Here is a 15,906-nt window from a genome sequence, read left to right as displayed (position 1 = left end):
AAAAATAAATTAAAGCTAGTATAACAATTATAAATAAAAAATGACCGTTTCAAAAGTAATACATGATTAGGGTTTAAATAAAAAAATTGTAGAATACTACTAAAAGGTTAAAAAAAGAAGAGAAAAGTAATGAGAATGAACCAATATTTGAATTAGACTGAGATTTATACTCCCCTCTAAAATCTATAATATTTTACTAAAATTACATTCGGTAATAAAATAGTTAATTCATTAAATCAACATAATTTCTAGTCATATATTTGACACATGAATATATCCAGAATCACTTCCAGTTTTAATGCATACTGAAACTTGTCCCACCACCCTATTGAACATGTGTTTATAATATTCCCTTCAAAAATTTCGTCAAAAGAGTCTAACCTTTTTTACCTGAAAATATGTAGTAAAATTAGAGATAAGGTAGTTGTGTTAAGTGAATGAAATGTTTGGATAGGTATTTTTTTTAAATAGTGCTAGAAAATCTTGCGCCCCCTTCATGGAAATATTTCCCCATGACAAATTCCTCCATGGAATCTTCCCCCCAAATAACCACCCCCCCTCAACCAAAAACACCCCCTAAAAATATGTGCATTTCTCAATAACCATTACTATACGTAAGCACTGGTAAATGTTTGTAACTTGTAGCCCCTCCCATGGGGACTGTTGGGGAGCAAATCGTCCCTCAGAATTTTGATCCAGTGACTTTGGAAAAAAGACTCGCGTGGGAGGGGTCTTATCACCCCTGAAAAAAAAACAACAACAAATAAACCCGCATCCGTGATCTGTCTTCTGGCAAAAAAAAGTACAAAATCCCACGTTTTTGTTGATAGGAGTTTGAAACTTCTACAGTAGGGTTCTCTAATACGCTGAATCTTATGGTTTTTCCCCTTAAAATCTTAAATACTTAATATACTTAACTTATATACTAAAACTTATATACTTAAAATCAGCATTAAAATCCGATTCTTTTAATTTGGCATCAAATTCCGTTTTTTAGAGATTTGGTTACTATTGAGCCGGGGCACTCCTTATTACAGTTCGTTACCACGAACTGTTAGACAAAACTTCTCGTGCAAAGCAGATGTCCCAGAAACGAAAAACTATTCAATTCAAATTAGTCATTTTTATCCCATTTTCTAGAGCTATAATGAGAGCACGGTTAACATGGCTAGAGTACATTCCAAAGATGAAGGATTACAAACTGCCAAAGATCGTCCTTGTCGGCCAACCATCTAGGGCCAAAACGAAAAGAAAATCGTCCCCAGGTGGGTGGGAGGATACCGCAAGGAAGGATTTAAGTGAAATAGGAAGTTTTCGGGGGGTGGGGGTGTAAAAAGAGAGATTTTGGACAGATTGGGACGTCGTAGGAGGGTATGAAGCTGTGTTGGCCTCGGGGGGCTTGATGCTTCGATGAGTTGTTAGGAGCAGCATTATTAGTTAAAGGGCTAATGGCAACATTTAAGATTTTGAATTCAGCAAGAAAACCTTTTTTTAAGTAGAAACTGTTTTCAATAGCTCAGTTGAATTGTTTTAATGGACCCGCAAATGCGAATTCAGTAAAAACCAGAAATACGTGGTAGAAAAATGCAAAAATGGCGATTTTAGCATGAGATCGCAGCAAAGTAAACCTAGGATAATTAGTGTTTTAGATCATATTATGCACTAAATCTAAACTAAACTAGAGATATTTTCATAGAAAATTAAATTGATAAACTTAATCAAGTTATTATAATTCACTGAATGGAGGTGTTACACAGGAACAGACGTTGTTATGCATTTCATAATTTCATAATATTTTTACAGTCTCAAAATGACCTAGTACAGTCTCCTTACTGTTTAGTAATTACCATCATAAGTAAAATTTTTGATTTCTTCTTTATATTGTCGTACAGATTTGTCCGACAAATACAGAGCAAAAATTTTACAAATATTTCAAATAAGTAGTTAAAGGACTATAGAAAAAGAACCAGACTGCTACTTTTAATTCCATTATTTTTCTGTAACTACCAGCCTGCGGCGATTTTAATTTTGTAAGCAGGTTAATGCTGCATCCTAATCAGTTTCAAAATGAACAATATATGCAATTTTTGCACTTGCAACAATATGGCACTATCCCTGTGAAATTTTATAGAAACTATTGTAATTATTTTTTTTTACTTCGATTGCAGTCAGATTCAAATATAGGAAAATATCAGTCCCTTAATATCATGTTATATTGAAATCAACAATGAGAAGAGCAGAAGAGACACGATCCCAGTCAAAAATGCAATTATACTACAAAATTGGCAGTCAAAATATGTTGTTTGCATGAAGCTGCAAAATGTCCTCATCGCTATCAGATTTTACTGTAAACCCTTGCACATTCCAAGTTTCATTTAGGCTAAAGAAGACAAATGTATCAGAATTTTTATTACTGGTGATTTCCAAAGTTAGCAACTTTGATGATTCAGCCTGATCTTTACCATTTTGGCAAATTGCCATTAGGCAATTTACCAAAATGAAATCTGTCTGCCATTTTAGAAGCTCATAATTTTGAGTTTTCATCTAAAATATCAAATGACTATATTGTAATTGAAAACATATCTTTCATTTTGTGAAACCAGCTTCTAGGCCTACTAGGGGTTGTAATAGTAACTTCGAACCTCCTGTAACTTTGAAACAGGAGGGGCAGAACCTCAGCAAATTCAACGTATCACTCAAGAATTTGGAGGAATAGTGATAATGCATTTGAAGAGCCAAGTACCATCGGTAAATGACTATGCGCAGGGCCACAGTCATGGGTAAATGTAACTACAAATTAAACAGAAGCCAAAATTGATCGGTGAATGTACTGCTTATGTCACTTGTTTGCCTGTGAGTCTAAGCAAATTCACTTCCCCCTTTTTGCCTACAAGTCTAGTTGACATTCTCCATCATGAGTCAAACAAAAAATCTTGATCATTCCTTAGTTCTATGGCTATCCATCTTAGTTATAGCGTAGGATGGATGATAGACAAAATCTAACAACAAGTGAAAATGACATCAGTTTTTATACAATCCTAAAAAAGGCTTATGCCAGCTTTGCCTCTCACTCAGACTACCTGTCTTGGCTGTCCAATTGGCCAATGACTTGATGGCAACTTAATTTTAATTCAGTTCATTTTTTCTAAAACACGAAAGTTGGCAAAATGGGTCAGCTTGCTCATGCATATTACTGCATCTATTGAATAATTTCTGACCAACAATGTTGAAGAATATTGCACATTCCAGGCATTTTTGAAAAGTGTGCAAAACCATTTATATGATTGGGTGTGTGTGTCAGAGGGGGGGAATATTTAAGATACTAGGACACAGCTATTTGGTACAAGAAGGGTAAATTCTCTCTCCATAGATCTGACCTAATAGAATATCCAATTAATATATTAATGCACAATTTATCCTGAGCGCACTTGTGTGTGTGTGTGGGGGGGGGGGACTCAGGGATGGTAAAAACACAGAACTCAGTCCATATTTGTAATATATGTACTATATTTATTTTTTTTATCACAAACTTAAAAACAATTTGTGGTATGAGGTGTTGGATGGATGAGTAGGGTTAAGGCCTTGTTCAAGTACTTACCCATATTAATTATTAAGGTAAGAAAACAGTTTTCCTTTCTCCTTCTGTTTTTTTTATGTTCGGTTGTGTGGTGTGTTTTTTTCTGTGTTTGTGCTCTTGCATTGGTGATTTCTTTTATGGTTTCAGATCTAAGAGATTTGGCGATTATATGTGCTCTTTTAGAGGAAGGAGATCCAATGTTGAACGTAATAGAAAAACTCGGAAAAATGAGGTGTTTTATTCTAATATATATTGTAAAGGACATATCGTAGTATTTATGAAACTTTATACTAAGAAGATGCTAAGCACAAAGCCTATTCTAAATTTTCCATATAGGAGTAAAGGGCTGGACACATCGGTTCAAACACCCGATTTCAGCAGCTCAGTGGGCAAACGATAGCTGTAAAAACAATGCCCGTTAGGTGAGGCTTTCAAACTAAACCTCATGGAAAAATAGGGTAAAATACCCAGGAGTCTATCAGTTAATACACTCTTTAACAGCTAAATCATTTTAAAATATCTATCATACCTTCTAGAAATGGGATTGTTTCACCATCACAAGTTTCAAAATCTTTTTAACAAGCATGTGATTAGCTTGAATATTTTAACCATGCACAATACTCACACTTTCAAATTTGCTGATAAAAAACAGTGGAGCCTAATCTCGGTCACATATTTGAAGCTTGAGCCTAGTCTTAGAAATTGATGTTTAATCTTTGGCACAGGATCTTAAAGCTTGGATAATCAAACAGTTCATAGTAAGAAACTGTAGTAAGGAGAGACTCAGCTCAATAGTAACTGAAACTCTGAAAAACGGAATTTCGATACAAAAAGTTACATCAAAAGAATCATATTTTAATGCTGATTTTTATTTGAAGCTTGAGTTTTATTTGAAGCTGATTTTTATTTGAAGATTTTATTTATTGCTGATTTTATTTGAAGCTGATTTTTATTTGAAGCATATTTGAAGCTTGAGCCTAGTCTAAGAAATTGATGTTTAATCTTTGGCACAGGATCTTAAAGCTTGGACAATCAAACAGTTCCTGGTAAGAAACTGCAGTAAGGAGAGACCCAGCTCAATAGTAACTGAAACTCTGAAAAACGGAATTTCGATACAAAAGTTATATCAAAAGAATCATATTTTAATGCTGATTTTTATTTGAAGCTTGAGTTTTATTTGAAGCTGATTTTTATTTGAAGCTTTTATTTATTGCTGATTTTATTTGAAGCTGATTTTTATTTGAAGCATATTTGAAGCTTGAGCCTAGTCTAAGAAATTGATGTTTAATCTTTGGCACAGGATCTTAAAGCTTGGATAATCAAACAGTTCATGATAACAAACTGTAGTAAGGAGAGACCTAGCTCAATAGTAACTGAAACTGTGAAAAACGGAATTTCGATATAAAAAGTTATATCAAAAGAATCATATTTTAATGCTGATTTTTATTTGAAGCTGATTTTTATTTGAAGCTTTTATTTATTGCTGATTTTATTTGAAGCTGATTTTTATTTGAAGCATATTTGAAGCTTGAGCCTAGTCTTAGAAATTGATGTTTAATCTTTGGCACAGGATCTTAAAGTTTGGACAATCAAACAGTTCCTGGTAAGAAACTGCAGTAAGGAGAGACCCAGCTCAATAGTAACTGAAACTCTGAAAAACGGAATTTCGATACAAAAAGTTATATCAAAAGAATCATATTTTAATGCTGATTTTTATTTGAAGCTTGAGTTTTATTTGAAGCTGATTTTTATTTGAAGCTTTTATTTATTGCTGATTTTATTTGAAGCTGATTTTTATTTGAAGCATATTTGAAGCTTGAGCCTAGTCTTAGAAATTGATGTTTAATCTTTGGCACAGGATCTTAAAGCTTGGATAATCAAACAGTTCATAGTAAGAAACTGTAGTAAGGAGAGATCCAGCTCAATAGTAACTGAAACTCTGAAAAAAGGAATTTCTATACAACAAGTTATATCAAAAGAATCATATTTTGATGCTGATTTTTATTTGAAGCTTTTATTTATTGCTGATTTTATTTGAACCTGATTTTTATTTGAAGCATATTTGAAGCTTGAGCCTAGTCTTAGAGATTGATGTTTAATCTTTGGCAGAGGATCTTAAAGCTTGGATAATCAAACAGTTCATAGTAAGAAACTGTAGTAAGGAGAGACCCAGCTCAATAGTAACTGAAACTCTGAAAAACGGAATTTCCATACAAAAAGTTATATCAAAAGAATTATATTTTAATGCTGATTTTTAGTTGAAGCTTGAGTTTTATTTGAAGCTGATTTTTATTTGAAGCTTTTATTTATTGCTGATTTTATTTGAAGCTCATTTTTATTTGAAGCATATTTGAAGCTTGAGCCTAGTCTTAGAAATTGATGTTTAATCTTTGGCACAGGATCTTAAAGCTTGGATAATCAAACAGTTCATGGTAACAAACTGTAGTAAGGAGAGACCCAGCTGAATAGTAGGCTAACTGAAACTCTGAAAAACGGAATTTCGATACAAAAAGTTATGTCAAAAGAATCATATTTTAATCCTGATTTTTATTTGAAGCTTGAGTTTTATTTGAAGCTGATTTTTATTTGAAGCTTTTATTTATTGCTGATTTTATTTGAAGCTGATTTTTATTTGAAGCTTGAGCCTAGTCTTAGAAATTGATGTTTAATCTTTGGCACAGGATCTTAAAAGTTTGGATAATCAAACAGTTCATGGTAAGAAACTGTAGTAAGAAACGACCCAGCTCAATAGTAACGGAAACTCTAATAAACGAAATTTCGATACAAAAAGTTATATCTAAAGAATCACATTTTAATGCTGATTTATAATATATAAGTTTCATCAAGTTTAGTCTTACCCATCAAAAGTTACGAGCCTGAGAAAATTTGCCCTATTTATAAAATAGGGGGAAACACCCCCTAAAAGTCATTGAATCTTAACGAAAATCACTCCATCAGATTCAGTGTATCAGAGAACCCTGCTGTAAAAGTTTCAAGCTCCTATCTACAAAAATCTAGAATTTTGTAGCTTTTGCCAGAAGACAGATCATGGATGCATGTTTATTTGTTGTTTTTTCCCCAGGGGTGATTGTATCGACCCAGTGGTACTAGAATGTCGCGAGAGGGGTCATTCTAATGGAAATCAAAAGTTCTAGTGCCCTTTTTAAGTGACCCAAAAATTGGAGGGAACCTAGGCCCCCTCCTGCGCACATTTTCCCCCCAAAGTCACCGGATCAAAATTTTGAGATAACTATTTTGTTCAACTTAGTCGATAACCTAATAACCATGTCTTTGGGGACTACTTAATCCCCCACAGTCCCCAGGGATGGGCTGCAAGTTACAAACTGACCATTGTTTACATATAGTAATGGTTATTATGAAATGTACAGACGTTTTCAGGGGGACTTTTTCATGTTTGGGTGGGGTCGGGTCAGGGGGAGGGGGTTACGTGGGAAGATCTTTCCAAGGAGGAATTTATCGTAAGGGAAGAGAATTTCCATGAAGGGGGCGCAGGATTTTCTAGCATTATTAAAAAAAAATCAACTGGAAGTAATGAGCAGCATTAAAACTTAAAACGAATATAAAATATTACGTATATGATGCGGTTCGTCTCCTCCACAATACCTTGCTCTTTATGCTAAAGTATTTTTAATAATTTCAACTATTTATTCTACTACTTACTTGCTTGCAAGTAAGAGAGCGCAGGATTTTCTAGCATTATCAAAAAAAATGGTTCGTCTCCTCCACAATACCTTGCTCTTTACGTTAAAGCAATTTTAGTAATTTCAACTATTTATTCTATGGCCTTTGTGATTCAGGGTTCATTCTTAAAAATTTGGGACAAAATTCAAGCTTTAGAGTAAAGAGCGAGTTATTGACGAGGGGGCAAACCCTCTCGTGATAAAAAAAAACAAATATAGAAGTTAGTTACGTAAGTTAATTTATAAGGTATGTATGTTTATTGCAAACAAAAACGTTTGTACAAATAGTACAAAAATTTAGTTGCATTTTTAAGTAACCAAAAATTGGAGGACAACTAGGCCTCCTCACCCACCCCTTTTTTTTAGTAAATTCTTTGATCAAAACTATAATTCATTTAGCAAAAAAAAAAAAAATATGTAAATTTCGTTTTATTTATTCATGTGCGGTGAGGCAAAATCAAAACATGCCTTAGTTGAAAAAATGTTCAGAAATTAAATAAAAAAAATAAGTTTTTTAACTGCAAATAGCCCAAGGAGTGATTTTTAAACTTAAACGAACAGAAATTATTCAGTATATGAAAGGGGTTGTCCCCTCCTCAACGCCTAGCTCTTTACGCCAAAGTTCTTTATTGTTTTAAAAAGTAGAGTTGTGACAAAGAGTCAAACTTTAGCGTAAAGAGCGGGGCGTTGAATATTGGGTTTATTTACTGTATGTTTTTATATTGTAATTATGTTTTTTTATGTATACAATGTAGTATAGCTAACAGAAAGCAACAAGTTTGTCAGTTTGTGTTATAAGAGTTTTCTTGTTAATAAAGTATCATTCATTCACTGCCTTTTAAAAGATCAATTGCTACCAGGATTTAGGGTCTCCCTTCCTCTCCTGTAAAAGTAAGTTACAATCAAGATTCCAAAAGTTACTCTTTACTGCCCATGAGCTAGTTACTCTTACAGCCCATAGTACTAGCTTTGATTTAGACTTGACAAGTAGTTTGAGCAGAGACTGCAATGACAAGAATTTAGAGACCCAGTACCCCTTCTCCTGTTGAGAGTGGTTCAACTATAGGCCTCATAAAGCAGAAAGCAGTTCATTTACTCTTACTTACCACAAAATTTTTGTTAAGATGTGGCAACCTCTTTTAGTTTTTGAACAATTAGAAGAGATTGAACAAGAAATTAGGGATGTCCTTGTATTTTCATCCCTCAGGGGAATTAATCCTCCCTATTTCCTGATCCCAATACCAAGAAAAATTTTAAAACATGCATCCTCATAATTTTCAAATACACCATCCCTGTATTAGTGTACTCTTTAGTGATGTGCTTACTTGCATCTGCAGAATAGCTAGACATTATCTGTCTTTTCTGGTTTTCTGAAGTTCAAATATTAGATGAGAATTGTGTTGCAAGAGAAACACTTTGATTTTGTCCCGTTTTTTTTTCCTATGCCGCTGATCTCAGCTTATTCCTGGAAACTGGTAAGGGTCTAACCTGTGCGGTTTTTACGGAAAGCGTGGACCTCAGGCTGGATTGATGAATATGACATTACATTTTGGAAAGCTCAGCAGAACTCTTGCCTGGGGCCAAAAAAGATGGTTTTTGCTTGTCCACGAGCCAGAGCCTATAATGTGCGAAGTGAAGTGGAGTTATATAGCCTATGTCAGAGAGGAGTATCTGACGTTGTGTATTTGTGTAGTAAACAGTTCATGGTAAGAAACTGTAGTAAGAAACGACCCAGCTCAATAGTAACGGAAACTCTAATAAACGAAATTTCGATACAAAAAGTTATATCTAAAGAATCACATTTTAATGCTGATCTTTAATATATAAGTTTCATCCAGTTTAATCTTACCCATCAAAAGTTACGAGCCTGAGAAAATTTGGCCTATTTATAAAATAGGGGGAAAACCCCCTAAAAGTCATAAAATCTTAACGAAAATCACATCATCAGATTCGGTGTATCAGAGAACCCTGCTGTAAAAGTTTCAAGCTCACAAGCCCTACATATTGCGTCGGTAGATTCACTTGCTGAAAATAAACAGCATCCCTTTCCATTTCCTTCAGAAGTCATATCAGTTGCCTCTAAAAAAGTTTCAATTGTGAGACATATAAAGGACTTGTAAGCAACAGTCGGCTGTTAGGTAATAATCACCTTCAGCAATGAGGAGTTAGCAACTTTTGCTAGTTGGTGTATCAACTATTTGTTCCCAGTGTATTTGATGTTAAAGCCAAATTGGTTCCAGTGGTAAGGCATGTAGGGGACTTGTAAGTATTAATCCGCTATTAGGCTATAGTCAACTTCAGCGATGAGGGGTTTGCAACTATGCTAGTTGGTGTACCCATTTATTTGTTTCCAGTGAACTTGATGCCTATCACGGGAGACGGACTTATAAGTAAGAATCGGTTCACTTTGGGCGGGAAACGGCTGTTAGCTCATAATCATCTTCGGCAATGAGGAGTTTACCACTTTTGCTATTTGGTGTATCTATTAATTGTTTCTGGTGTATTTGATGGTTAAACCAATTTGGTTCCAGTGGTAAGACATGTAGGGGACTTGTAAGTAATAATCGGCTGTTGGGCTACAATCATCTTCAGTGATGAGGGGTTTGTAATTTTTGCTAGTTGGTGCACCCATTTATTTGTTTCTGGTGAACTTGATGTCTATCACAGGAGAAGGACTTGTAAGTAAGATGCTGTTTACTTTAGGCTAAAAATTTGTGCAAAATGGTGCAAATTATATTTTTCTTTAAATCTTATAGAATTAAGTGTTTACACAATGGGTACAAACAATAACGTAAAACAATGAGCTAGTTCTGCAATAATTAGTGTCACCTATGGTATTTTAATCCTGAAAAGTTGCAGATAGTTTTATAATACCAACTAGATTATATAAGATATTGTTCCAAGTTTTCATCCATCATGATGTCTATATGATTGAAAAGGATAAAGTTCAACTGGCTGCAAAGTCAATAAGTCCCTTCTTTCTATATTATTTTGTAGCTGTTGCTTTTTCAATGTAGAAGAATAGCCTTTGGTCATGTGATAACTGATTGCATTCTTGTTTGAACATACTGTTTTAAAAACTTTGATAAGCTGACAACTTCATCATTTAACCGATAGTGAAGAAACAAGCACAAACAAGAATGTAAAACAGTGAGATAGTTTTGTAATAATTAATAGAATGTCATCTATGGTATTTTGATCCTGAAAAGTTAGGGATAGCTTTATAATACCAACTAGATTATATAAGATATTGTTCCAAGCTTACATCTGTCACAATGTCTATGATTGAAAAGGATAAAGTTCAACTGGCTGCAAAGTCAATTTAGTCCCTTCTTTTGATATTATTTTGTTGTTGCTTTTTCAACGCTAAGGAATAGCCTTTGATCATGTGATTACTGATCAATAGCAAAGAAAAAAAAACTAAAGTGTTGCCCTTACAACACTTTAGTTGGCAAAGCCAGACAAAGGTTTTTGCAACACTTCACGTTGCCCAGCAGCATAGGTCTAGTTGATACAGTGGTGTAGTATCATGTTAACAATAGGCAAAAGAATAAAAAAAAGCCAAAGGTAAGATAGGTAAAAAAAAGAACAGAAACTGCACAAGAGCTTTTCTTTCCTCTTTCAAAACTCCTCCCTTGTAAAGAGGTTTTTCTTATCTCCCTGCTTCTTAACTACTGATCCATCATCATGATAAAAAAAAACAACTGTGAATGCGGTCTTATTGTCTAAGGATAAAATAACTTACCCTTCTTCATAAAAGAAAGCTCAAAGAAAGTAATATGCACTTCAATTGTTGGAATTCCAGATTAATTCAAAAATTACTTCTGCTTGCAAGCTTATGCCCCTTGCAACCTGAAGCCAGTGAACATAATGTAGGCAACTAAGTCTGGATACCTCCTTTTTGTACCAAAATTTACAACTTTCAGTACCTGGAAAATGTACAATTTATATTAGAGTTTGTTCTAGATTCTATGACTGATATCATGTGAATGTAGAGCAATGAATAGGCAAAATTGGTCAAAAGTCTTGGAGAGCAAAACTATTTTTAATTTTATTGATAAAAATTGATGGTTTGACAAAGTGTATTATCTAGATTTCTTGATCTTTTTATGCAAAGACATTTTTCTTTGCTTTCTAGATCTTGACTGTTTCATTAATGGATCTAAAAGGACTTCCCTTCTCAGTTTGGTTTATGGTACATTTTAAACTGTATTTTTTTTTATATATTAATGGCACCAGCAATAGCAATAATACTGAAATGCTTGACAAAACATTTGACAGTGCTGAAATTCATCTTCAAGAAGTTTAAACTTGGTCTTCTGCTGTTAGTTCCTCATGTGCAGTAACTAAGTGCTAAAAGAACCATCTTGATAAATACTTCTAGCAACTATCTTTTTTTGAAGTAAATCTTACAAATTTTTCAGTAGTTATTACACCAGGATTACAGATAACCTTCAAAAGTAAACAAGAATTCTCCAGAAACTATAGTTCTTCATAAGACAAGGAACTGTTAATGCTTCTGTAATTATTGTCAATAAAGGCAGTTGCAATCCTCCAGCAGAACAATAGTCAACAGCATGGAGATCTTATCATGCTCAAGGTATGGTTACCATTGGATCAGATCATGCCAATGCTATGAAGCAGTTCTGGGATAGAGCTAAGAACAGTATATTTGGCCCCTCAATTCTTCTTAAATGTTTAGCTTAGAAATGGCATAGCCAGTGAAAACCCCCCCCTCTCCTAAAAATAAAAGAAGAATAAGTTCCAGAAGTACTTGCCATATTGAGTAAAGTGCCAGGCCATAAAGTTCTTGCCTCCAGTTGAGTGAATTTGGGCAGGGAAAGAGGCATCAGACCCCCAAGTCCCCCCTGATTCAAAATATTCTTATGCTATTTCTATTTTTGAAAAAAAGATTTTTTGGCATTATCATTGAAAAAATTGAAAAAACAACCAAATTACCCCCTCCCCAGATTTAGGGAATAAGCCCCCCTCCTATATTCCTGTGAATTGATATTACTGGTTGCCTCCAAGACATTCTGGACACACAAAACTTATGGACATAAGTCATACAATCTCTTATGTAAACAGATACCATTACTTCTTTATATTCTCAGTTAGTCATTTTTGAACATTCAGTTGTTTTGTGGAAAGTTATATATATATTGTGGCTTTGCAAAGAGAATTTGTTGATTCCCATTGCTGTAACTAGCAATACTCTATATACTATGTCTGTCTTTCCAGCTCACCATGGACAGGAGGGGGGTAGTCTTTAGGAGACTGAGAAAACCTTGGAAGTGGGCTCTTCAAGCTTCTGTCTTGGTTCTTACAACCAATTTTAAGAATTATTCCCCTCTCCTGTCCATGATGAGCTAGAAAGACTGACAGAAGATACAGAATATGGCTAGTGGCAGCATGGGAAATCAACAAACTCTCTTTGGAAAGCCAAAATATATGTAATTATAAACAAAACAGTCAGATGTTCAAAAATGACTAAATGAGAGGGTAAAAAAAAGGAATGGTAGTTGTTTACATAAGAGATTTTAGGGCATGTATTTGCTAGTTTTGAGTGTCCAGAATTTCTGGGAGGCAACCAGGGGGCTTATTCTTTTAACCTATAGAGGAGTAGTTTGGTTGTTTTGTTTTTGTTTTTTCATTTTGATGTTTTTACTTGGAGGCATATAAGACTTTAGAAGATGGTTGTAGAGGGTGATTTTTTTTTCATCAAAAGCCAGTTTGGATATATATCAAGTTGCCCAACTGAATAAAAAATGCAGCCCTCTTGCATAAAATTAAAGCTTCACTGAATAATGGTTAACATTATCATGCATATTTTATAATAATAAAAAAAAACTTTCAATGCTCTAAATTATTTCTATTTTGTTTGAAAAAATAAAAATTGAGGCATTTGTGAAAAAAACGATTATTTAATAAAATCATAGTTGAAAATCATAAAATCAAAGTTAAAGTCCATCTGTGTCAGCCACATTCTCTAGGTGATATTAACATAGTCAAGAGATCTATATGAGGACTATTAATATTTTTAATTTATACAAATGATCTTTCTAATTATTTCTGGAAGTAGGATCAAAAGGGTTAAGACATACAGGTATTTGATAATTATACTAGTTTATAAAACTAGCCCTAAATTTAGGTGTTTAAGTCAATAAAGAAATTTTTTCTCTTCAAATTCGTAATGTTCTTTACCATTTATTGGTAGAATTTAACCTAAAATACTGTCTGATTATGCATTTAAATACATTAAAATTCATTTTAAACCCCTCTAGGTAATACAAACTAAAGTTGTAGAAATTCTTGGCCCTTTCTTTCATCACCCTGCAGGACTTCAAAACATATCAGAAACAGAAACTCTATTGTTGTTTTTTAATTAACTAAACCTGAGTCAACTTAAAGATTTGCAGTTATCACTTTGGCAGTATGATATTCAGTCTCCAGGAAGTTACTTTCATGATTTACATATTCTTATTTTCAGATATTCTTTAAGTCAGATCTTCATTGAGAGTTCAAATACCTTCCACAACAAATAGGCTCAAATTAAATAATAGATTTAAAAATATAAATGACCAAACTTTTGGTAAAATTCTAGTTAATTGACTTCTTGCTATCTCGGAAAGGGTTTAGGTTAGGGAAATGAAACTTTCAGGGATGGGTCTACAGACTAAAGTATGTCCCGGGAAGGTATTTTAAAGTACCCACCTCCACTCCTTATCCCTCTAGAGCGCCCTGAAATTTGCCTACATAACAGGTCTGTTACCTATTGAAATTTTGACAAAACAACATTTTACCTTAATTTTTGGTTACTAGTTGCTTTTTCTCTGCCTTTAGTTATGAAAATGTAATTTCTGTTATTTGAGCAGAATTTTGAGCCATATCAATGTATTTTTTTTCAATTTAGGAAATGTATTTGCATATCTTTAAAACCTTATAGCCTAAAATGGAATTGAGCAAAGTTATGAAGCTGAAAACAATTTTATTGTACTTCAATTAAGCAGAAGATCTATTTTGCAAGGTTTCATGTTTATAACAGACATATTTTTAAAGGTCATCAAAGGTCAGGGCCCTCTAGAGGGAGAAGGAGTGGAGGTAGTTGCTTCAAAATACCTTCCCAGGACATACTTTAGTCTGTAGATTCATCTCTGAAAATTTCATTTTCCTAACCTAAACTCTTTCTGAGATAGCAAGAAGTCAATTAACTAGAATTTTACCAAACTTTTTTAACAAAAAAGTTAAAATAATAAATTATTTATCCTTGATGAAATGTAGGCCTAGGCTACTTCTCATTCTATAATTTGTATTATATATTGTAAATTTGCTGCATTGGAGTAGCCCCCCTTGTCTCTCTCCTGCTCTATGTTTCCATGTTTTTTTATTTTGTTCTTTTCACCCCACTTCTTTGTTTTACTTTGTGTCTTTCTCTTCTCTCTCTAAAGAGTCCTGGCCTTTGAAAATCTGTGTTTTTTAAAAGTAAAACCTTGCAAAATATATTTTCTTAAACAAAGTATATAAAAAGTTTTTGAACTTTGTAACTTTCCCTAATCCCAATTTTATAGGTTTCAAAGATCTGGAAATACATTTCCTAAACTAAAAAAAAAAAAACACAAATAACAGGAATTCTATTTTCAAAACCAGATATTAAGAAACTGAAAATTAAGATGCAATATTTTTGTCAAAATTCTAACCTGTCAAGTAGCCTAAGCGAATTTCTAAGATACAGACATCAGAACTGGGTTAACAGGGTAGTTTAAAAATACCTTCCCAGACTGTGATTTTGGCCGTGAGTTTCATTTATTTTCCTAACCCAACCACTTTTCAAGATAGTAAATAGTAGATTGTATAGAATTTTACCTTGATAGAATTTTTACCTATTTTTGGTAATTATTTAGTTTCATCACAAGCTGTCTGAAAAATGCGTGTTACTGAATATCAGGGTTGCCAAAAGTTTTTTGGACTAGTGTCAAATTCAGCAAAAAAGGGACACTTTTAGTGTCCTCCTAGAAAATTAGCCAATATACTTTAAAAGTTGACAAAAAGAAGGCTTTAAATGGTTTTCTCGCAACTCCAGTGTCAGATTTGCGTTCCTCTTTTTCAAGTAAAAGTAAAGCGGTTCTTCAAATAAGTAAAGTCCCATTTAAAACCTCAAATCGCCTTATACGCCAAGAAGAAAAAGAATTTAGTACAATTTCTCTGATTCTCTCGAACCTTCGGTTCTTCCGAAAACTCAGTAAAGCCCAACAGTTTTCGTTTTCGGCAAAAAATTCGAAAGCGCAGTCTTATTTCAGGAGCTGCAGAAAATTTTGAGTCATTTGTGTTGGGTTTGTGGTTTTACAGGAACGTAAAGAAATGTTGGAGTACAACTAAGATGAATGACAAATTGTGTTGTTTAGTTTATACGTTTTCAGCCAAAATGTCTACTCTGTACGGCAATAAAACGAAAACGGCGATAAAACCTGTCTTCACTATGAGCCGCCCCAGCCGTCTCGGCCGAAAAACAGCATAATGAAGACAGGGCTTAAAAGATTTGCATCAGCAGACTACAGATACGATGTCTGTCGCTGCTGACACGGCTTAATTGCCCTCGCTCCCTCTTTTCCTTCAGTAGCATATCAGATC

The 15,906-nt window shown here is 33.8% G+C and overlaps 1 protein-coding gene across 4 annotated transcripts in view; it reads right to left on the bottom strand.

Moving 5' to 3' along the window:
* Window positions 1–15,225, bottom strand: part of LOC136037048 (zinc finger protein OZF-like) — a 39,916-nt gene extending 24,691 nt beyond the window's left edge. For 2 of the 4 annotated variants that reach the window (XR_010619857.1, XM_065719477.1), the window contains exons 1-2: window positions 15,142–15,218; window positions 11,024–11,207 (exon numbers count right to left, since the gene is read on the bottom strand). The gene's annotated coding sequence lies outside the window, so the exon portion shown is untranslated. Of the gene's footprint in view, window positions 1–19; window positions 391–11,023; window positions 11,208–15,141 lie in introns of those variants that run through there. The other 2 variants (XR_010619856.1, XM_065719478.1) reach the window with 2 other exon arrangements.
* Window positions 15,226–15,906: the final 681 nt, after the last annotated feature.

This window comes from Artemia franciscana, chromosome 16 (genome assembly GCF_032884065.1).
Source record: "Artemia franciscana chromosome 16, ASM3288406v1, whole genome shotgun sequence".
NCBI classification, from domain to species: Eukaryota; Metazoa; Arthropoda; class Branchiopoda; order Anostraca; family Artemiidae; genus Artemia; species Artemia franciscana.
This window is presented reverse-complemented; position numbering and strand designations above follow the sequence as displayed.